This window comes from Carassius gibelio, chromosome A8, assembly GCF_023724105.1.
Source record: "Carassius gibelio isolate Cgi1373 ecotype wild population from Czech Republic chromosome A8, carGib1.2-hapl.c, whole genome shotgun sequence".
Taxonomy (NCBI): Eukaryota; Metazoa; Chordata; class Actinopteri; order Cypriniformes; family Cyprinidae; genus Carassius; species Carassius gibelio.
Window position 1 is genome coordinate 25,350,903 of NC_068378.1, and position 24,120 is coordinate 25,375,022.

The window sequence follows — 24,120 nt, forward strand, 5'->3', positions numbered from 1 at the left end:
ATGGCTATTGGCCAGCGATAGATAGTACATCATCTCAAAGAAGAGTGAATCAGCTGCTGACGCGATTTCTGGTTATAGCCTCCAACGTCTAGAAAGTGAACATAGACATAAGAAGGAAGGGTGGTTACCCAAACTCTGCGAGGTGAACTGAACTGTTGTGTCACATCTCACCCCAGAATCAAAAATCAATTATATTTAATTACAGTTAATGAAGAAATGGGTTGAAGATGTGATTAAAGGGTAGTTCACTCAAAAAGGAAAACACAATCATCATCAAGCCATCTCCAAAGTTAATGTGTTTCTTCATCAAAACAGATTTGGAGACATGTAGCATTGCATCACTTGCTCAGCAATCTGTGGATATTTCTTTAATGATTCAGACGAGATTACTTTTTCAGTGGAGAAGGCGTGGATTATGGACTAGTATTTCAGTAGGAAGCAACAGTTTAAAGTTTGGAAACATCTTGGAAACATACAACACTTTCCAGCAAATTCTCTCCTTTGGGTGAACTGTTCCTCTAAATGGTCTTTAAAATAGGCTTTTCTCTAGAGTGTATTGAATCCCAGACGTGTTTATGTGAGAGCCCACTTACTCAATCCAAACTGCGTGACTTTGTGTTCCTATGTATTCCTATGTATCCCTTAAGCATCAGCGACTGTTTGAACATTTTGTAATAGTTGCATTACAATTCAGTGTGAATAGCCCCAACGGGCACCTTAATGTCAGTTTGACGTCAAATATTAGACAAGATTTGATCAAGATGCTGCAAAACATAATTTCAAAGTCAGATTATACATCAAGTCCTTCCAGTGATTAATGGGTGAAAATATTAGGTTCATCCCATACTGAAATTGATTATGTAAGTACGTATAAAGGCCAATATGTTTGACATTGAGTTGACGTCAAATCAATGACGTGTTATAGCGTTCAGTTGATGACATATTGACGTCACATTGATATCAATGTAAATAGCATTTTTTTTTCTTCAAAATGCATCCATTTGGCATATGTTTTGAATCATATGTCGTTTGATTTCCACATATAAGTGGACTTCTGTAACTTCTGTGGTTAAAAACATACAAACAACAACAACAAAAAACTATTTATAAAATAAACATGTAGGCATAAATTACTGATAATGAAAGGTGAATATATTATATTTTACCAAAAATATACTGATTTGCTTAGTTACAAATAAAAAAAAATATATCATACTGTATGACGTCAAAACAAAAACAATTTTTTTGTTACAATCATTGTGTGTCTATTTGACATCAATTGCCCGCTGGGAGATGGATCTCAAAATCATACAGTAATTGTTGGAAGGGATTCAAATACGCAACAGATGCTGGAACACCAAATAATTTGTGGGAACTGAAGGATGTTTCTGAAGAACAGCAGCAGTTTATAACTGTTCAGGACAAACAACCCAGCGGGCAATTGATGTCAAATAGTCATCAAAGAATTGGTCAGAAATGCAAATCAAATCGATGTCAAAACTTGACATTAAATTGGCGTCAGGTTTTGCCATTCATTTGATTTGCATTAAAAAAAAACAATTTTTTTAACACATTGATGTCCTGTTCTAAACCACAAGAATAATGACAAAACAGTATTAAATGCAAGACGTGTTTTATTAAATCCACTGGTTTATATCAGAATTTTGTAATTTTTCCAGAAATGAACATGTAGTTGTAATACTGTATATATTACAATTCCATTTACATTTAGCCAATGCTTTTATCCAAAACAACTTACAATAGCTATATATGTCACACTTCTGGAGCAACTAGGGGTTAAGTGTCTTGCTCAGGGACACAATGGTGTCTCACAGTGGATTCGAACCCGGGTCTCTCACACCAAAGGCATGTGTCTTATCCACTGCGCTAACACCACCCCAATTTCATTATCAATTATGGCAAAAAAAAAGTATTTTAAAGTATATAAAAAATAAGGATATACACATACTTAATGTGGGGTTAAAGCAAACATGCTGCATATCTTTTTTTTTTTAAATTAAGCAAATCAGTATATTTTTGGAAAAATATCATATTTTCACTTCTTTTATTATCAGTAATTTATGCCTACATGTTTATTTTATAAATATTTTTTTGTTGTTGTTGTTTAAATGTTTTTAACCCCAGAAGTTACAGAAGTCCACTTATATACAGAAATCAAACAACATATGATTCAAAAAATATGCCAAATGGATGCAGTTTGAAGAAAAAAAAATGCTATTTACATTTATATCTATAACATGACGTTGATTTGACGTCAACTCAATGTCAAACATATTGGCCCATATACTTACATAATCACTTTCAGTATGGGATGAACCTAATATTTTCACCAATTAATCACTGGAAGGACTTGATGTATAATCTGACTTTGAAATTATGTTTTGCAGCATCTTGATCAAATATTGTCTAATATTTGACGTCAAATTGACATCAAGGTGCCCGCTGGGAGTGACTCGTCGAAAAAAAAAAAAAAATCACACACACAAACACACAACCGTGGATCATCAGGTAACAACAATGTATTAAGAATCAAGCATATGTAAAATTTTGTGTGTGTGTGTGTGTGTGTGTGTGTGTGTAAATATACACCTTCAAAACTGTCACTGTTGTACATCAGGTTACTATAGAAAACTGATTTTAAACCGAAAACAATACATTAAAAACTTGAAAATCTGTGACAAAAACAAAGACACTTGATAAAACAAAAAACAAACAATATAAGTAGCAGTTTTGCTCGGTTCAGTTCACTAATAACAGTCTGGTGCTTGTTGTATCTCAAATCAGGTGATATAATCATGAATTAGATGTAAATAAATGGGTAATTTGGGTACAAGAAATGCACAAATGTGCAGTGTGAGAGTATTGAATGCAGAGTTATGTGGAGCTTTTCACTGCACAAATCACTCCACATCAGCTTGACAAAGACTACAGCCTTAAAAGCCCAGCGAGAAAACCAAAGGCTTTTATGTGCAGGTGTTTCGAAATGCGGAAGTGTCTGCATCAATGGCATATTTAAACTAATTCAAACACAGAAAACAAGCATTTTACATTTTTGTATATTAGTCTTCTGATGAATGTGTACTGTAATGGCACTAGCAGCATAGTGTCACACTATATCTAATGTAAAAAAAATTTAAAAACCTACCTACAAAGTTTTATGGTATTGAACATCACAAAGTTTTATTGTATTGAACATCACCTTTTGGATCAATATTTTTTAAAGAAGGTATTCTACAGTCATAACTTATGTTTACAAATGTATGTCTGTTAAATAATTGACATGTCATCTAAGTAAACCTTTAATTCCAAGAGTGTTCTGGAACAAAGCTTGTGGTTATGGTGGGATGTTTATATATTTTTGTGTTTTCACTTTAATTTTAGTTACAATTTAAGTGTTTTGGCCTCTGTAGTGAATTGGCCTCTAAGTAACATTGTTTATTGACACTTATGAATTTACAACCCTCTCCAGAAGTCTGAGATCCACTAGTGAGCGACGACCAAGGCTCAAAATCACTTTCCAGAACATTCTCGTTCACCATTCCTGGCTGGTGGAATGATCTGAATGATACACTGTCCCAAAAGTTAGTGAAACCTTCCAGACATCAACAGACTTATCCGTGTACAGGTATAAGAATCAGTCTATGCAAGACTAGGCAGTCATTCTGAAATGTCTCATCGCTGTCAGAGAGAAGCGGTGGATGTGTACCTGAGCCACACAGATGCTGATATTGATGATTGATGATGACAGTGATTAGCTGTCCACCCACTCCATCAGTCACTAAAGCTCTGTTCCAATAACAAGTGAGCTGTCTATCTAGACATCCACAGGGCACTCCTGACACGAAGACTGTTCTTATTGCATCCTACATCTCATTTTGGACATATTCTATAGAAACACTGAATATATCCTTGAGTGGAAAGGGAATCCTAATCCATTTTGATTAATTAAATCCATCTGAAAAAAAGGACTTATATATATATTTTTATAAAATTATGGAACTTGGGTTATCTCAGAGCAGCAGGTGCATCTTATTTTCTATTGGCCACATGAGAATTCCAAAAAAAAGACCGTCAGTTTGTTTTAATTTGAATTTTAGTGAAAGTTTTAGCAATCTTGTTGCTAGTTTTTGTCATTTTTATTAGTTTTTTTTTCTTAAAACATATGTTCATGTGTTCTTATTTTATTTTAAGTTTTAGCTTTAGTTAATGATAATAATCCTAGTTTGCATGGAATGACATAAGGGTGTAAAATTATTTGTCTACAAAAAAAATAGCATGTAAAATGCAAAAATAAATACATAATTAGATAAATACAGTGAGAAAAGTAATGCAAAACTAACGTAACATGCTACTTTCCATAAATCCTGCATAATTAGTAACATTCCCTTTGACTTCAGGGCAGATCGGAAGGTTTTGGAACAGACCTTCTGTGTTTTCTTTTCCTTCATATAATTTCACCTTCCTTCTTTATCACAGTATCTTCCTTCTTTATTCCCGGGAGAGCCGAGTCAGTCTTCCTAAAGCTCAGGTCAGGCTGTGATTGGATTGACAGGCTCGTGTTCAGCAGTCTATTGGGTTTGGCTTTTGCAGGGTTTGGTTCAGGGCTATATTTGTCCATCTTCCTCTTTGTTATTTATGGACTGCCCTTGAGATGACTTACATTAGATGATAGTGAGTCTTTTAAAATGTTTGTTAATGCACAAAACGAGAGGGTAAAAGAGATCGCAAGCCCAAACATTTGAGATCTCATGTGTCATTCGCTCTATTGTTCAATATTGGTATGGTTGAATGGTGCACTCAAAATGCATTCAGATCAAGCTACTTTAAGCGTCTTTCTGACAAATGTGACAATAAAGGTGCTGGACTTATTCGAAAGCACTTTATTAGACGGCATCTATTTTTCCAAGCCAAAGGCTCTCTTGTCTTTATGTCAAGTCGTTCCCGCTGTCCTTGTGTGTGCCCTGTCGCACACACAAACCAATTTTCACTCCATGGTCTATAGCCCTAATGGACTATAAATGTTTGAATCGCAGTTTCAGTTTAGAGGGAAGCACAAACTAATCAAGTGGGTTTCTACACATTATCATGCCCTCCAGCAGCTGTATTCTGTGTTCTCTTTCTCATGCTTTGTGTCTCTTATCCTCCTCTTTGTCTTTGTCTCACCCTCCTCTGCCTTAGGAAAGCACCATTTTATCTCCACCTCCAGAGTCTAAATCACTATGACAACTCTTAGGTTGTATTTATCTCCTAAATCACTGCTCAGGAATAGCTTTAGATATGAGAGGAGAGGGAGGTCGGCATGCATCTTAAGAAAACGATTGCAGTTGGGAGCTGCCGTACAATAGATGCACCCCCCCCCCCCCCCCCCCCCCACACACACACACACACACACATCCCGATCCGTGTGGATATCCATCAAGGATGGTGCTTGATTCATTCTCCAGTCAAGGAAAAGATGTATCGCTTCGGCATGGAGTGATTTGAATTAACAAATATCATGGGTCTGGATTTCGATAGACGCGGCCCATATCATCAGCAGGCATGGAAATAAGGTTTCAAATGGGGTTTGGAGAGAACATTAAAGAAATATTTTAGGTAAAGCAACAAAAATCTAATAATTCACTCTCTCTCTCAGGTTGTCCAAACAAATAGAAATAAAAAAATATTGTGTTACATTATATCCCAAGTCTTTGGAAAACTACAGAAAAAGGTCCACCTTGGCACATCTGAATGACTAGAGATCCAGTTTAAGTTGTAATATTTAGTTCATAGTAAGTAACTGTGAAGGAATTTATTGAACCATAGGGGGTTCACTGTCACAATAGGTGCCTGCTGTTTGAAATGAATATTTGTATTTAAGTTTGTTCAATCAAAAATAAAATTTTGTCGAAGAAAGTAATGCAGGATTGGAATGACATCAGTAAATTATGACATGAGGTTTTATTATTTAAAATGTATTAAAGGCTATTTACCAGCTTATGAGAATTATGAATATGAAATGCATTTACATTTTATGAAACATAATAAATGTAAACATAAAAAAAAAAAATATATATATATATATATATATATATATATATATATATATATATATATATATATATATATATATATATATATATATATTGCTCTAATAAATGAACTGGCTCTACTTGCAAAAGAAAATTTGTGTATAGACAATTTCCACTCAGAAACTGCCAACAAATTTCACAAATAATCACATAAACAGCAAGTAACACATTAAATTAGATGTGAAATTCTGTAACAGAAAGACCAAAATATTATTTTCTTGTAAAACATGCTGCAGTAATCTTTTTTACAGGGTATTTATAGACATTCTGAACTCTATTGGGATTAGACAACACATCTCAGGACATACTCTAGAAGTCCTACTCTACATTTAATACTGTCACATTGGCATTAATGGAATTGCATTATCATGTTTTAAATCGTACTTATATGATGAATGAAAAGGTATCATATCACAAGTGCAGTATGGAGTACCTCAAGGCTCAGTTCTAAGGCCATTTACTCTTCACGCTTTACATGTTACCCTCGGGAGATATTATCAGGAAACATGGTGTTAGCTTTCACTGTTATGCTGATGATAGCCTACTCAGCTCTATATTTCTTCGCAGCCTGGTGAAACATAGAGTCAGCCCCATACCTACAGTAGGTCTAATCACCTGCACAGGTGCAGCCACTTCTCCCCTCTATATATACTGCCTTTGAACTCTTGCACAAGCGAAGTGTTTTTCTGCCCCATCTAACATTTCTGAGTGTTTATTCTACATTGATTGATTGATTCCCTGTCATTTGACCCCGGACTGTGTACTGATTCTCGATTCTTCATCTACCGCCTGCCCTGACCTCTGCTTGGTATTGTTTCTTTTTCTGGATATCCTTTGACATTTTTGACACTGTTGTTTGATTACTGCCTGTCTGACTATTCTATAATAAATATACTGCAAATGGATCCAAACGTCTCTGACTCTGCATCACAGCTTTATTGGGTGGTTGTTCTGCACGCTTAATAAACAAACTCCAGCTAGTCCAAAATTAAGCAGCTAGATTTCTTACTAGAACCAGGAAGTATGACCATATTAGCCTGGTTCTGTCAGCACTGCACTGGCTCCCTATCAAATATCGTATAGATTTAAAAATCTTGCTTACTACTTATAAAGCTCTTAATGGTTTAGCACCTCAGTATTTGAACAAGCTCTTGTTACATTATAGTCCTCCACATCTGCTGTGTTCTCAAAACTCAGTTTGATAATACCTAGAATATCAAAAGTTTTGGTTCCTTGCCGCTGTCACCTCTGGCTTGCTTAGTTGGGGTCACTTCATCTACAGCGATATCATTGACTTGATTGCAAATGATTGACACAGATACTATTTAAACTGAACAGAGATGACATCACTGAATTCAATAATGAACTGTCTTTAATTGTAATTTTGCATTATTGACATAGGAAAGAAAGTCACATTAGTTTGGGATAGCATGGCTGGTTTTAATTTTTGAGGTAAATTATGCACTGACATACTATAAAAACTGGTGGCATTTTCTCCAAAACATGGTGAAATAGCATGGATCACTGGGATGAGCCGTTATGGGACCTTTACTTTTCCTACAGTGTTGTAATGAAACTGAGTCTTGACTGTGACCTCTGTAGATTGAGGGCTGTTCTTTGGGGGTATGTAAGCCTCAGTATTGTTTAGTTTACGAAGCCCTACAGAATACCTGCGTCTTGCCAAGTGAGAAAAATCAGCAAGACACATCCCCAGCAGCTTGTGTTTCCTAGATATTTTATAATTAATATAACTGCTGGAGAATGAAAGGCAACAGGCAGGAGATGTTGAGTGTGTATGTGCATGAATACACATTCATCTGTCTCCAGGAATATCCACTCCTGAGATGCTTGTCAGATGAGCAATTATCTGAGATTGAGGTGTCTCGATTGATCCTTCAAAATGCATTATAGTCTATTTAATGGCTTAGCAGCTATTACACATATACATAAAACTTAAAATTGACTTTTTATGTAACAGCAAAATCGAGGCCATAGTCAAGTCTTGGACTTGGGGGAGACCCAATTATTTTACAAAGTATAAAGAAACAGAACAGTGAAGGGAATTCTAGCTCTAATTCTAATGGGAAGTAATCCTTTTGACCCATTTCCAAAAAATATTTTTAAATATGCACATATGCACATATTTGTATACCTACTATGTCAAAAAAGCGTAATATTTCTTGTCTCACCACATTCAATTAGAAATTATGATTCCTGGAAATGATACCAAATTTTCAGTTCAAATATGAGAAATTTGAGGAAAAAGTAAAGCAGTTGTTTAACAATTCTTTGCCTGTTTTTTGACTAGGATTGTCAATTACCCCTTTATTAAACATTGTGTTTGGTTCCTCAGTCTTTGCGTCCCCATGCAGTTCATGACAACCAAAAACCGTGCCAATTTTAATTTGGCCATCCAATCATTTTGACATTGTTTTATAAAGTATAATGAAATAGAACAGTGAAGGTGATTCTAGATCTAATTCTAGTTTGGAAGTAATCATTTTGAACTATTTGCAAATAAAATGTTAAAATATGCCCAGATTCACTCGTTTTTGTATGCCCATTACAATACAAAACATTTCTTGTCTTGTCACATACCACATTTTAAATTGAAAAAATCTGCTACTTCAATCTTACCTCGTTCTCTAATGTTGAACTGGCACTTTGTCATTAAATTTGCACTGTGAACTGTAAACCCCGCCTAGTATAATTTTTTTGGCAATCTCAACCATTTTGATATTGATAAGTGTTGTTAGACGGCTGAGACAAACAGCTAGTGCCTCCTAGATATTTTAGAGTTCATCTACTTGGTGGAGAACACAGGCAGAAAGGCAACAGGCAGGAGATGTTGAGTGTGCATGTGCATGAATTCACACTCACCTTGTCTCCGGGAATATCCACTCCTGAGGTACTTGTCAGATTATCTGAGGTTAAGGTGTGTTCTCAAAAGAACCAGGAGAGGCAGAAACTTCAACGGTTTTCCAAGAGAAATGAAAATCAATGTCAGGGTCATATGACTGTTAAAAGTGAATGAATGGAAAAGCATGCAAAGTCAATGACATCCTGGAAATGCTGTTTTGCATCAGAACTACCATCTTACATTAAATGCGAATCAGAATACATGATAATAGTGGAGGCTGGGGCTAGTTGTCACGGTTTATACTAGTAAAAACAAACCATGAAGTCTCCATTACAAAACAAAGAACATTTCCACCAATCCTGGCTAAGGGTGAAAAAAGAGTTCACAGAGTAATTGTTGATCTGATAATGTCACCACACAATACGGTAAGTTGTCACAGAAGCCTGCTGTTTGAAATATGAAATACCAAATAGAGTTAACAAGGCTCAACATAAATATATTTACATTTAGGCTTAGTTCACCCCAAAAAAATAAAAATGATGTAAACCATTACAGTTTTCTTATTTTGGGATGAATAATTATTTTTAAAATGTATTTTAGACTATATAGCCTATCAGCCATTAAATTCTTAGTCAAAACAGTTATGAAGTACACAACATTTTATAATTGTATAACATTGTATAATTGTTCAAGTTTTGAAATATGAAGTACTATCAAAAGTAAAACATATTTCTGTTTAAAGGATTAGTTTATTATATATATGTGTGTGTGTGTTCCTGTAGCTCAAGTGGTAGAGCACTGCGCTAGCAAGCAAGCAAGCGCAAGGTTGGGGGTTCGATTCCCCGGGAACACATGATATGTAAAAATTGATAGCCTGTATGCACTGTAAGTCGTTTTGGATAAAAGCGTCTGCTAAATGCATAAATTTAAAATATATTTATATATATATATATATATGATCATGATATGATGGCCCATGTGACAATTCGCCACAGACTCCAATTTCCTAACTGTTACTGATGAAGTGATTCACATTTTTTTGATATCTCCTCAGAGGGCAGCAGATCTGATTACGCTTTATGGTGTCTGATGGAGTCCTAGTTGAGTAAATTACAGCATGTTTAAATGTCCAGAAATTGTGTCTGTACCTCAGAGATACATTTGAACCCCTCATCAGCAGGACAACACACAAACACACACCAAACACCTTTGACCGATGTCACTATAAAATAGAGCTGTATTCCTCAAATGATCTCTCATAGATTAAAACAGAAACTTTAAGTTGTTCGAGAGGCTCTGGGACTTTTTAAACTGCGAGCTGCTCTTTTTGCTGTAGTACCAATTAAGTACGCTTTCGTTATACAGTAGTATGAGTGCACAATGCATGAGATGTTGCATAATCTGATGACTTGCACACATTGTAATGATTATCTCCCTAATGTTTCCCTTCCACTCTGTCCCTGTCCACCAATGGACAAGCAAACACACACTCCCACCCCGTACTTTACCTTTATTTGTGTCAGAAGTCAGCATGTCAGGCTCAAACAAACAGATCAATGTTTTAAAAGCATTGCAGAGTAACAGTGCTTCACTTTTCACAAGGTCAAAGTACCGACTGCTTTTTTTCTACTTGTTAAACTGATATAAAAGTAAGGATTTTAATGCAGAAAATCCTGAGCGAAGATTTGAATATAGTTCAGAATGATACCAGTGAACCCAGTAAATGAGAACAACAGGAACATGAGTCAGTGTGATGTGCACTGAGAAATACATGTGACCCGCAGGGCAGCGCTTTGAAGAGACAGACGAATTGAAGTTCAAAGTCACAGCTGTGTAAACTTATATATCACACACACACACACACACACACACACTGCTGCAGTTATCCAAATGAGGAAATACAACAGTTATATACAGTACCATATATCATACAAATTTTTTTTTAAACCTACAATACAATGGTTTCATTGAAATATAAATATATTTAAAATAAAAAAATTTAAATATATTTCGTAGGGCTGGGCAAGTTAATGCTTTATTATCGACAATTATTTTATCTGCGTTAATGCAGTTTTTTTTATAATTATGAAATTATGTTCCTCACTGGCTCTGAATACACATACAGATACTGTATATAAAGATAGATAGATAGATAGATAGATAGATAGATAGATAGATAGATAGATAGATAGATAGATAGATAGATAGATAGATAGATAGATAGATAGATAGATAGATAGATAGATAATTTAGTTATTTTTCCATTTGAGGATGTCTCTCCCAAATTCTTCTCTAACTACAGCTTAGCAAACACACAAATGCACACATTGAATCCTGTACATAACACTCTGACAGGTGATTTGGTGTCATTAATGCACCTACTGTATAAATAGAAATACCAACATGAATTCTAACTAAAGTTATCAGTTTCTATAAGTGGCAGTAATTAAAACTATAGAGATGTAGAGTTTACATATAAAAGAACAAATCTATACATTGAAAGTTGATAGAACAGATCAAATCAAATCTGAATTTGACAAGCAATGTTTGAGTTCATATTGAGATCTTTGACTATTGCAGACTATTATCTTGGCAATTCAAAGAACAATTTGATACATAGTTGAAAAGAATTTGAAATGAATGTGAGATCAACTTGAAATTGAAAATTAAGACCTATTTCTTAAAAGAAACATCTACTATGTAGCTTAAATTTTTTTTTGAAAATTTTGATTATAATGTTTTTACAGCATTCAACTTTATTTTCACCCAAAATATAACATTAGTTGAATGTTACGTTTAATATTCTAAGAACGTTAAAATTCCATTTCTTTTTGTAATTATAATGTTATTTACAGGTTACTAAAACGTTCCTCACAACATCCTACTACTGTAACTTTTTCATCCCAAATATGATGTTTTATGAACTTTTTATTTTACCCCCCAAACAAACAGATCTATCACCAAGACATGTATTGATTTACAATCTATGCGTGCCTGGGTTATCGTGCTGACCATCTTAACACTATTGGCCTTTGGCTATTTTTACTTTGGCTGCCTTGCTGAATGCCTTAACACTAGTTAGAATGCGCACTGTGTAGTTTACAAATAGATACACGTTGCAAGCTGATGAGAGAAGAACCCAGCATCCACCTGAGGAAAATATATAAATCAAGTAATTTGATAACTGTGATTGATTTAACTTTTGCAGTGTTATTGTGTATTAAAGCCATTAGGATTATAAAGAGAGCATGAATCAGCCGCACTCTCAGCACAGCTACGGAAAACATCGACCTAAGAAATAAGCCAACATAAACATTGAGGGTAAGCAGATAATAAGCGAACCCCAGTTGAAATGCATGTTAGTTAAGCCTGTTCTCATGTCTTTAAGTTGTCGGCATGTCCTCAGAACTATTACAGACTGCTTGCTGCTGCAGCTATTGTACTGTATGCTACTGTAGAGTATACTCAGTATTTCTCTCATGCATGAATACAAGACTGTTAAACATGACACTCAGTTTGAACTTGTTTATGGTTGCCTGTTTAGAAATGTAGATACTTTCTGAAATGTACTGCTACATCGTGCACTAGTCAATGATTTGAATATTTGAGCAGCAAGCTCATTGGCTGCTGATACAAAATGAACCAATCAGCTGCTCCAAATGATAATGATGTCACTATATCAGATTGAGATGGACACTATTGGCCTGTGCCATCTAGAGTATCATGACTTTATATATAAAATAATAATACATTTACCAGAACATTCCCTAAAAATTACTTTCGAAACTTTTGTCCTGACATTCATATAACGTTTAAAAAACGTTGTCGAAAGTTCCATGTTTGAAAGATTTCAGCAAATGTCTTGGAGAAATTTGCATATTCTTTTTATATTCCCATTGGAGTCATTTATGAAGTACTTTTGAGTGTCACGACTCTATCAGAAGAGGATCCACATCTAACAGCTGACCCCTGTCCAGTCTAATGAACTCAGACTTAATTACTGAACCCTGGACGGCTCTCACAGCCCCACAGCTTACAGTTAAGCCCCCTGTGGGAATGTGTGTGTGTGTGTGTTAGTGTTTATATTCATTTATTTCCCTTACATAAAATATCAAAGTACTCCGCCAGTCACTTTTAAACCGCGCTCTCCCTAATGACCGCAATTACTTCAGATAAATCCATCAGGTTACAAATCAAATCCAAGCAGCCCATCAATTATGAAATACTTTACAAAAACAACCATCTGCCCTCCTGTACCTGTGTTTGTTTCTGAATCACTTTTATCAGCAAGACGGCATCTTGGAAACAAGACAGCAAACCACCACCCTTCCTCGTTTGATCGAGGTATACGCTTATGTGAGTCTGTCATCCAAAGCTGAAGAAGGAAACCAGTTTTCAAAACCATCTTATACTGCGTCTTTTACAACCTTGAGAGGAATCGCTCTCAAACTGTTTGCATTTGCCTTACCTACCAATTAAATTCATTAAATTGGTGTGGGATCCCTGCTGATGTGGGCCGTATGCGCTTAGATTACAGATTAAAATATCACCAGCACTCAAAACCTTGACATCAAGTACTGCAGAACACTTCATTTTTACAATTTCCCATGAAAATGTGAAGTGGTGTTCATGCGGTCAAGCTGTTGCTGTGATGTTAAAGTGTTGTGGGTGCTCTCTAAGGCATTTTTATGAAGTGGTTATCTAGTGCATGCCTCATGTCTTGGTGATCATCTGGTCTGTGGATGTGGCTCGAATCCCTCCTTCAGTGTGCATTTGTGGGATTTTTTTTTTATTTTTTTTTATTTTCCAGAAGGAGGGAATGGAAAGTCTGATCACTTAAGGGTTTCCACCTGGAAAAGTAGTCCTGTCAAAAAGTAATCAATATGCCAACTTATCTAAATTATCTAAATGTAATGTAAATGTAAATTATGACATCCTTACAGATCGAATTATTCAAAATACATATGCACATGTATATACAAATATATATACATTTAAAATATTTTTATATATACTATATACACTAAAAGTAAAAATGAAATAAATACTTTTATATTGTTACAAGAATATATATATATGTGTGTGTGAAATAAATGTTCTTTTGAACGTTCTAGTCATCAAAGTGTCCTAGATAAAAATGCATAAGGGTTTTCTAAAAGAATATTAAAGCAGCGCAACAGTAGAAAATCAGTATATTAGAATGATTTCTGAAGGATCATGTAACACTGAAGACAGCTGTAATGATGCTAGAAAATTCAGCTTTGATCACAGGAATAAATTGCATAATGCAACATATTCAACTGGAAAACAGTTATTTTAAATTGTATTAATATCTCACATTTTTTACTGTATTTTTGATCAAATAAATGCAGCCTTGGTTATAGGATACACTTTCAAAAACATATATATTTTTACAGTTTCTGAAGTTGTTAGGAGTTTAAGTTATTCTATATTTTATATTTTTGTAAGTATTTCTATAATGATTCAGTCAATGATGTTTAATGGAGTTCCATTGCATCAATTATTCAACAACAGGAAGTTGTGGACCTTAAGAGTAACTTTTCTTTTATTTTTCTTGCTTTTTACCAACCTAACGAAAGCTCAGGACACTTTCAGGTTACAGAGTACATAGATATATACACATTTATTCACTCCCACAAATACACAAACACTCTTTTACACACACACACACACACACACACACACACACACACACACACACACACTTTTCCTATGTTTCTTTACAATAAATGACACTTGCTTTAGAATTTTGTTATTTAATGCAATGACACTCTTAATGCAATTTCTATGTGTTCTATGTTTCAATATGATCTACACTTTACAGCATGCAGCCAAATACTCATTACTTACTCTGAATGCTATTCTCATTGCCATTCGTGGTGCAAATTAAATGGATATATATATATATATATATATATATATATATATATATATATATATATATATATATATATATATATATATATATATATATATCAATAAAAATAATACTATTATTTTAGCTAGATAAAACACAAACACACAAGCAAAAACTAATTTTAACTCACTCTACAATGCAAGTCATGTCTTGTATTGAGATTATTTTAATGACAATAGAAATTCAAAAAAATATAGTAAATATAAAATTTATTAAAATAAAAAGAATGTTTTCTGACCTTTATTCATATTATCACACACAAAAACATCCCATAATGAAAGAAAAATCATTCTGTATTATTTAAATATGTTTTTTCATATTTTTACACTGACTTTAATTCATGCTGATTATTTTTTTAAAGTAACAAAACTAATGAGAATCACTGAGAATGAGAATAAAACTCAAAAATAAAATGTCACATTACAGTAATGAGAATATGTACGGTGAATGTGCTTAATTGCCATGAAAATAATGCAATGATGCAAAGAAAGTTTTATGTAAAAATCTGAAATAATTAATGAAAAAGTGTCAAATAATTACTTATTTATATATACTTCTTTTTAAGCACATTTCTGTGAGATTCACATTTAAAACAAAGAAAATTAAAACTATTAAAACTTTTAAGTATAAATATTATATGAAAACTGAGGAAACTGGATTTAAAATAAATAAAAACTAAAGTAATACTAAACTTCAACTTTCCCAGCAGTCATCCAGCAGGAGATTTCAGTGTTTTGGACCATGTGAATGTGAACGTGACCGCAGTGGTGTTCATCATAGCTGATGTGAGCAGCAGAGAGGAATCATTTTGTCAGTCCCATGCTTTCAATCGACCGCTTGGACAATTAAGCGATGCTTATCACAGGAGCTGTAATCATAAGGGCTTAGAACAGGAGCCCGCAGTAAAATCACAGCTTTTCTCTGACCTCTGTGAACTGGCATGATTTTATGCATGAAAATTGCATATTTAAGCAATAAGGTATGATGACGGCTGTATTCATAATGTTATAATCACTAAAAAGTGTTATTAGGCATGCATGATATTAGTGCCTTTTTTATTTTAAAAAGTGATTACTACACTGTAATATATATATATACACTCTAAAAACTGCTGGGTTGAAAACAACCCAATTTGGGTTATTTTGACAACCCAGCGCTGGGTCAAAAAGGGACGAACCCAGCGCTGGGTTATTTTAACCCAACCAGTTGGGTTATCATATTTAACCCAGCCTGCTGGGTTGCCATTTTTTATGGTTTAAAATGACTATATTGCAGGGTTTCAAAAACCAGAGCGGGTGTTTTTTATCACTGTATTTCAGAAGGAAAACTACTGTATTTAGAAAATGATCGATATCATTTCGCATGTGCTTGATAAGGCAGCGTTTGTGAGCTCAGCACCGCTCTGCAGCCGTTACCGGAGAAACCTACCTCTCCCGCTCTTAGCGCCTCCTGCTGGCAGAAAATAAACTCGCAGTGCAGCCATGTGGGGAAACAATGCATTTCTACGTTAAAATTAACCCAAATTGAGCTAGGCATTAAACCTACAAATGTTGTTCATTTTAAATATCACTTTTACACACAAATAATAATTACCAAAAGGAAAATATTTATTAAAAACAAGAGAAAAGTCAAAAAGTAACATGTTAGAAGAAATGCAGAAAAGGATGGCATTAACAGCTACAGAGTTCATAAACAAAGCATTGAACATTTGATGAATATAACTTAAGATCAAATTGGGCTTTGTTCAATTGTATATATTGTATAAAAATATACGAAAACACATACAATAAATTTACAATTAGTTAGGTTTTTTTTCCAACTATTCTGGCATGACAGTACACAAATAAATCACAACATTAACTTTGATATTATAACATTTAACAGACGTGTGTGTGTGTGTGAAAGAATGTGAGCAGGTGTATGAATGACAGAGTGTAAACTTTTCTACTAAACAACACAGAAAAAGCATTTAACTTTTTTTTTTTTAACAAATTATACACTTACAGTTTGTTTCATAGTCCATTAATACAGATCATGCATCCGGGTCAATTTTCATGATCTCTTTAGCATAACTGATGTAGTCATGAAGAAACCCCATCAGCACAGCATGTGACATCTTCTACATCATCCAGGGCAGCGTCCTCCTTTAAAACCACCGCTGCATCAGTTTAGGGGAAAGAAGATTCTCCTCTCTGACCAGGATTCATCCCAGTCACCGCCTGCTCTTCATCAGTGGCCTAAGAGAAACACATTTGAAAAAATTAAACATTTAATTAAACTATCCATTTTCAGGTAGAGGTGTATTCACATCCGTAAGGATAGGTAAATAATCGGTTTTAAAGTTTCAACACTTTGTGTGGTTGTTTAATGTCTATCACAGCTCTCATGAAGTCTATAATGGCAGCACTAGTGTGAGGACATGCGATATTGTTTGAATAAATATTGCTTTCAGAAAGCTTCTTTACTGAAACATTAAAACAGATATGACATTCACATACCTCACAATATTCATGTACATGGAGGGCTGCTCTTCAAACCGTTAGTTCAACAAATAATTAAAATGTTCATAATTTACTCTCCCCATGTTTTTCCAGACTCATACAAACTCTGCTCATTTTTTGGAAAACGTATGAATATATTTAATATTCTCTTTTTGTGTCCTCCATTGCTGGTCTGGGAGACCAGTATTTTATTTTGAACATACATGTTTGCTATCATATAATTTAAGATGTATTCATATATAAATATCAGAATTTACTTCTACAATAACTCTATATTTATGAAGCTTGAAAATACTGATTATCTAAACTATAAATGGATTAACAAATATTATGAGAAAACTAAAAATATATTAATTTATGTTGTAAAGACAGACAAAAGTCTTATAGGTTTGGAATGACTTGAGGGCAAGTAAATTATTTTTTGTGTGAACTTTACCTCTAAGAGCGAAGACCAAGAATGATGACTCTCCAAATCAGACAAGACAACTCCAAACTTGGTTTGATTTCTGCAATAAAAAACACAGACATCAATGGTCTTAATGAAATGAGCACGTAATCACACTGTTGTTGCATCAAAATGTGAAGTAAACCGGCAGGAGACAACAGAAAAATTTCTTTTCTAAAAATAACTTACATAAAATCTCAAAGGAATGATGCTCTCCCATGTCTCTTGCTTTTAACATCTACAAAAACAAAAAACAAACATTATTTTACTCTTAGTAAAACACAACGACAACTGATAACATGAAATTATGAAGTTTACTTGCCTTAAACGATCTTTCCCTCTCTTCAGAAGAAGCTGAGAAAACCACCTCCTCACACAAGACTTGTGTGTCCTTAACTCCAGTTAGTTTGAGTTCTGCAAAGAGGGACATCAATGGTTTCAATAAAATATTAACATATACATACATATATATATACATACATATACATACACACATACAGACATATATATATATATATATATATATATATATATATATATATATATATATATATATATATATATATATATATATATATATATATAAATAAAATCACACTGTTTTTGCATCAAAATGTGAAGTTAACAGGCAGGACACAACATAAACATTAATTTTCTAAAAAAAAAAAGTAATAATAACTTAACTTACATCAGTCTCAAAAGAATGAAGTTATCTTGTCTCTGGATTGCAACATCTAAAAAAAACACACACATTATTTTAGTCTTAGTAAAAATAAAGATAACTTGATGTTATTCTGAAGTTTACTCTCCTTAAACCGTCTGTCCCTCTCTTCAGAAGAACACCTCCTCCTCATCCTCACACAGGTCTGTGACTCCTCACACAAACAGCTTCTGTGTCTTTAACTCTCGGCGCGAGGACAATGAAGACAGGAGCTCGACAAGAAATATTACATGTAAAACATACTTTTAACAGTTACCACTTCAACAGCCTCAAAATAATTATGCTAGTCTTTACTACACAATGCCGTTTCCTTTAGGAGACAGACATACATTCAGTTTAACCGCGAAAAAAAAGACAAATTCACATGAGCGTAACCGTGACCATAACCGTCTGTTAACGCCTCAAAGAGAACAGATAATGTAAAATCTTATGTAAATATGACAAAATACATTCACAGACGTTATATTAAAAGTACATCCTCCGTTCAGTACCGTTACATGAGGCAGTTAAGACCTCCGTGTCTGAGGCGAAAACCGCGTCCGTTTTTTTTTAAATATATATATATATAACGTTAAGCTCCTTTGTTTCCGCCTTTCATAAAACCGTCCGCCTTTCATACAACCGGGTAAACAATAAAAGATAACTTTACATTTTGAATATTTACTTACCATAGTCTTTCACTCGCTTCTCGCTTCTATCACGCTGAGAAAATGGCGGCTGCTCGCACTGGAGACGTACGATCTTGACGTGACGTGCGTGCTCTCCTTCACGTCCGCGTCCTCAACCCAGACCCGCTGGGTTAAACTTTTTTTTTTTTAAAACCTTATTTTCAACCCAAACTTGGGTTAAAACATCCCAAAGTCCTATCCAACGGCCTCAACCCAGCAGTTGGGTTGAAAAAACAACCCAGCGTTTTTTAGAGTGTATATATATATATATATATATATATATATATATATATATATATATATATATATATATATATATATACACACACACACACAATTTTAAAATATGTAAATAAAGCAAAGATCATTATGGAAGTCAATTTCAACCATGGGATAAAAAATGTAGGAAATAGTAACCTTATATCAGAGGTTTTTATTGTATCTTACTTTTTTCTTGTTTTAAAATAATTATTGTTTATTTCAGAGAAAATTGTGAGATCAACTTTTTTCTTTGCAACTATGGCTTATTTCTCAGAGTTTACATGTCAGAATTATTATTTATTTATTTATTTTAATTTTTTTTGTTGCTCCACTTAATTAAAAGTAAGTTTTTTATCTCACAATTCTGCATTTTTTTTTCATGCAATATAGTTCATATCTTGCAATTCTGACCTTATATATATTTTTTGACTTCTGAAAAAAAGTCAGAATTGCTAGAAAAAAGGACAAAGTTGAGAGATATAAATTTAATATAAGATAGAAAGTTTTTAAGGGATTTTTTAAGCATCCTTAAATTACTGGCGTACGTTTGACAAGGAAAATATTAACTTCAGTCTTTCTACTCGAAAATGTAACATATGATTCAATGTGTTACTTGCAAATGTTTTGTAATTAATTGTGAAATTTACTAGAAATTTCTGAGTGAAATCTGTTTCTACACCAGATGTTTGACGTGGTACAAAAAAAGCAATACCTTTACACTAGAAGATATAGTTCCTGACATGACATAAAACGATCTTTCACTGTTTAGTGTATTTTAGCTCGAGTGGAATCCAGGACCAAAATAGCTGTCTCATTATAAGGTTTAATTACTCTAATGCTTTAGATTCCATTCCTAGCTTGCAGGCTTGGGCTGATCAATGTTAATTCAACACAACCCTGACTCCAAACGTTAACCAAATACTCAGTGGTCCGTTAAACACAGTCAAGACAATAAACTTGACAGCAAAGCCCAAACCACAGACAGCGCCCACATCCAAAGATGTTCAGGATCAGTGGTCCAGCGTCTGAATCAATCCCCGTCTCCCAGACTTTAAATAAGACCACCATCCCCATTGCAATCCATATATTGACTCCTGTAGTGAAAATGAACCTTTTTTTACCCTTCTGCTGTTTATGGTGCAGTGGAGCGTTTCAGGGTGATGGTGGGGTGAAGCCAGCGGCGTAATTAATGCTGAGTGGGGTCATTACCAAACCCATCGCTGATGTTGTGTGTTATGAAATGCTCTGTCTAAGAGCAGCTGTACATCTCTGTCCTGGAACCAATCCGCTTAATCCATCTGAAAGAGAGCAAAACAAGAGAATGGAGGCTGTAAACATGTCGGATCAACCTTTATCCCTCACAGCTGCTTCTCAACTCAGGACCCGGTTTTTGGTCATCAGTACTGTATATCAATAGGGTAATACAATGTTAAAATTCTGTCTGGAAGGTTTCATGCCAATAAATCACAACACAGAACACACTGCGTTTGACACAGATCAAGATTCTGCTGGTTACAAGTGGAGCTGAATTTAAATCAGTGCTGTCTGCATGCACCTTTTCATTATTTGACTAGATTCTACCTAGAAATTACTGCCAAGTTTTCTTTGACTTTAGCAACAAAACATACAGTATGAGATTTATTTTCTCTATACCTCTCAAGTACATTTTGCCCTTATAATTGTGCATGATTATAGAGTCTTTTTCACTCTGTTAAGTGCACTTATAATTAAAAAATAAAATAAAATAATGAACAGACTTGCAACCCACCAGTCACATTTTTTAATAGTCATCTTATAATACATTTATTATAATTTATTATTACATTTTTTTTAAAAAAATTAAACTTTTCTTTTTGCAATCATGACTATGCATGGTCATAGAATCTGTGGTTGCAGACTATTATGTGCATTTATCATTATTTTTGATAAAATAATGACCATAATGACTCACAAGTCAGTAATCACTGTTATATAATACTTTTCCCTCTTAAATATTCATTGCACTATTTTTTTCCTTTTCTTATTATGTATTTATTTATTTATTTAAATCAATATTTCATCACTAATTCATTTTTATTGTATTATTTATTTAGTTATTATTATTATTATTATTATTATTATGTGCATTTTTACACATTTCTCTAAACATTTATTTTTGCCATCATCCATGATTACAGAGATTATTACATATTATGTGCATTTATCATTATATTTGTAATAAAATGTTAATATTTTTTTCTACTCACTGTAGTACTGCAGTGTATTTTTGTATTTTTATCTATTTAATTACTTTTTTCCCACTCATTTGCATTTATTTAGTTTAATCTTCATTTTATTATTATTTCTTTTTGCACTATTTGTCTCTAAACTGTCCTGTAGCCTCCAGTTTGAAAACTGCTGTTCTAGAAGACAAAAGTCAAAAGAAGATAAATAGACAAAGAAACAAATCAGATGGAACAGTGATCATTGTTTTCTCAAAATAATCTCCCAGCAATAAACAAGCAAAGCCACTGGTTCTTTATGTTCATTAGGAATCTGCTTACTTCATAATGACTAATTAGCTGAGCTCGTTAGATGGAGGGTGGTCACTTTTTGTTAATTGTTTACTGCTGTGGGCTGTACATCATGAGATTATGTTGGGTGTTGGGTGTTCAAATTGACCTCAGCATGACTCATTTCTCTGCTTTCTGCTCAATGTCACTTTATAACCTTCAGCGCAGATGAGCAAACATCCAGGAGAAAGACAGTAGACACATCCATCATCTTTCAGTGATGAAATGCGTCGATGAGTGTTTCTATAGTGATTTGGCAGCATTCAGAAAAAGAGACCGATAATCAAAGGCATATTCAAATAAATAAATAGATTTTGACCTTGCATACCAGTTTCAAGAGTTAAATTACATTTATTAGAAAGTTTCTAGGAAAATATCACATCTAGGCCCATAGCTTGGTGCAGAAAAACTGTTTAACGTTTTACAAATTTAGATTAAAAGAATTTAGCAATATTATGAAAAAGAAATAATTTTAATAAATATAATTTAAATCGATATTACATATTATTCAATATTATTTCATGTAAGTTTAAACATTTATTTTGAATTAATTTGAACTATAAAAAGCACAAATTCTTAATAATTTTAGTAAATAAAAATGTTTTTACTGCATTCTGAGTGTTGTCATAATTCACGTGACATCTAATAATCAGTAATATAACTGTGGATTTTTTTTGCATACAAGCCTTTATATTTCATTATTTTTTAATCATGTAACAGGTTGTAGTTAGTTATATATTGTGTATATATGTGTATATGTGAATATAAAAACTACAGTAATCAATTATACTGCATAGTAACTTTACAGTATTTTAAAATACAGTGCAAAAACATGAACTGTAATTAATTTTACAGTATAAATATACTGTGTTATTATACAGTGTGTTGTGAACTACCGTAATCAGATTTACAGTAATATTACCGTGGAATAAAATACTAAAGCTTGCTGGCTGTTTGTTGCCAGTAAGTTACTGTTGAGTTTACGTTAGATTTTTTTACAGTGTACTATTATATATAGATATAGTTTGATGCGTTGGTTGTAATGATTTCTTATTTTTCATTGGATTGATGTAGATTGTATCACTTACTGTACATCTAGACGCTATCCTCCTGCATGAGACCCAGACAGTAGACGTGTGTCCTCTGTAGAGGACATTATGTTTTAGTGAATTTATCTGAGACGTTTTTAGAGATATCAAATGTTTGGAGGTTTGAACATAAACTCTCCCTCTGGTCTTGGTCTGATATTGACAAAATGACCAAATTTAGCACTCTTAGGGAAATATAGTAATGTTGATAGTTTAAATCTGGCTAATGTTTTAATTGCTTGATGTAAATAAAGATATCAGAAAAATATTATGGGGTTTCAAAATGGAATATGACTTATTGTTATGAAACAGGCAGGGCATAATTGTCATACGTGTCTTCTGAAGAGGGCACCAGGACAAACATGATAATCATCAGGCATTATGGGGAGACACAAATATTTTTAATTTTATTTTATGGTTTGTCCCAACAACACATTAATAATAAAATAAGATGGAATATCAATTTATGGACATGTAACATACATTTTGTAAAGGAAAAGAGTATATTGAATTATTCTGTTATATCTTTCATAACATTGAGAATCAGCTTTGTACAAAGTTTGAAAACAAAATAATGATTGGGGAATAAAACATTGTCATTGCCTTTTCATATATATATAGCCTCCTTATTCCTGCCGTCCACTACAAAGAAAAAAATAATAAAATATGAATACTTTTTTTTTCTAAAATGCTTTTTTCTTCATTTTTTTCGTGTGCTCCAACTAATGACATAAAAATAAAAAAATCACATTACCTTTTTTTCTGGTTCTCAGGAGATATTTTATCTCAATATATTTATTTTTACGTCTCATACGTAATTTCAGATTTTCTGTTCTTAGTCCCAGCATACAAACTCTTCGTTTAAATACATATATTTTGAGTTTGAATTAATATATTTAAACCTCACTCACCATAGACAGGCAGTAATCGAGAAATGTTTTCAATGGTGCAGCTCCCTCGTGCGGTTTTCTGTCGTCACCGTGTTCATGCGCAT

At 33.5% G+C, this 24,120-nt stretch overlaps 1 long non-coding RNA gene across 1 annotated transcript; it reads right to left on the reverse strand.

Annotated features, from left to right (window-relative positions):
- Positions 1-15,985: 15,985 nt before the first annotated feature.
- LOC128019007 (uncharacterized) lies at positions 15,986-18,076 on the reverse strand. The gene is made up of 3 exons (XR_008185027.1): positions 18,026-18,076; positions 17,828-17,897; positions 15,986-17,127 (listed from the first exon to the last, which is right to left on the reverse strand). It is a non-coding gene; the product is annotated as an uncharacterized LOC128019007 (long non-coding RNA).
- Positions 18,077-24,120: the final 6,044 nt, after the last annotated feature.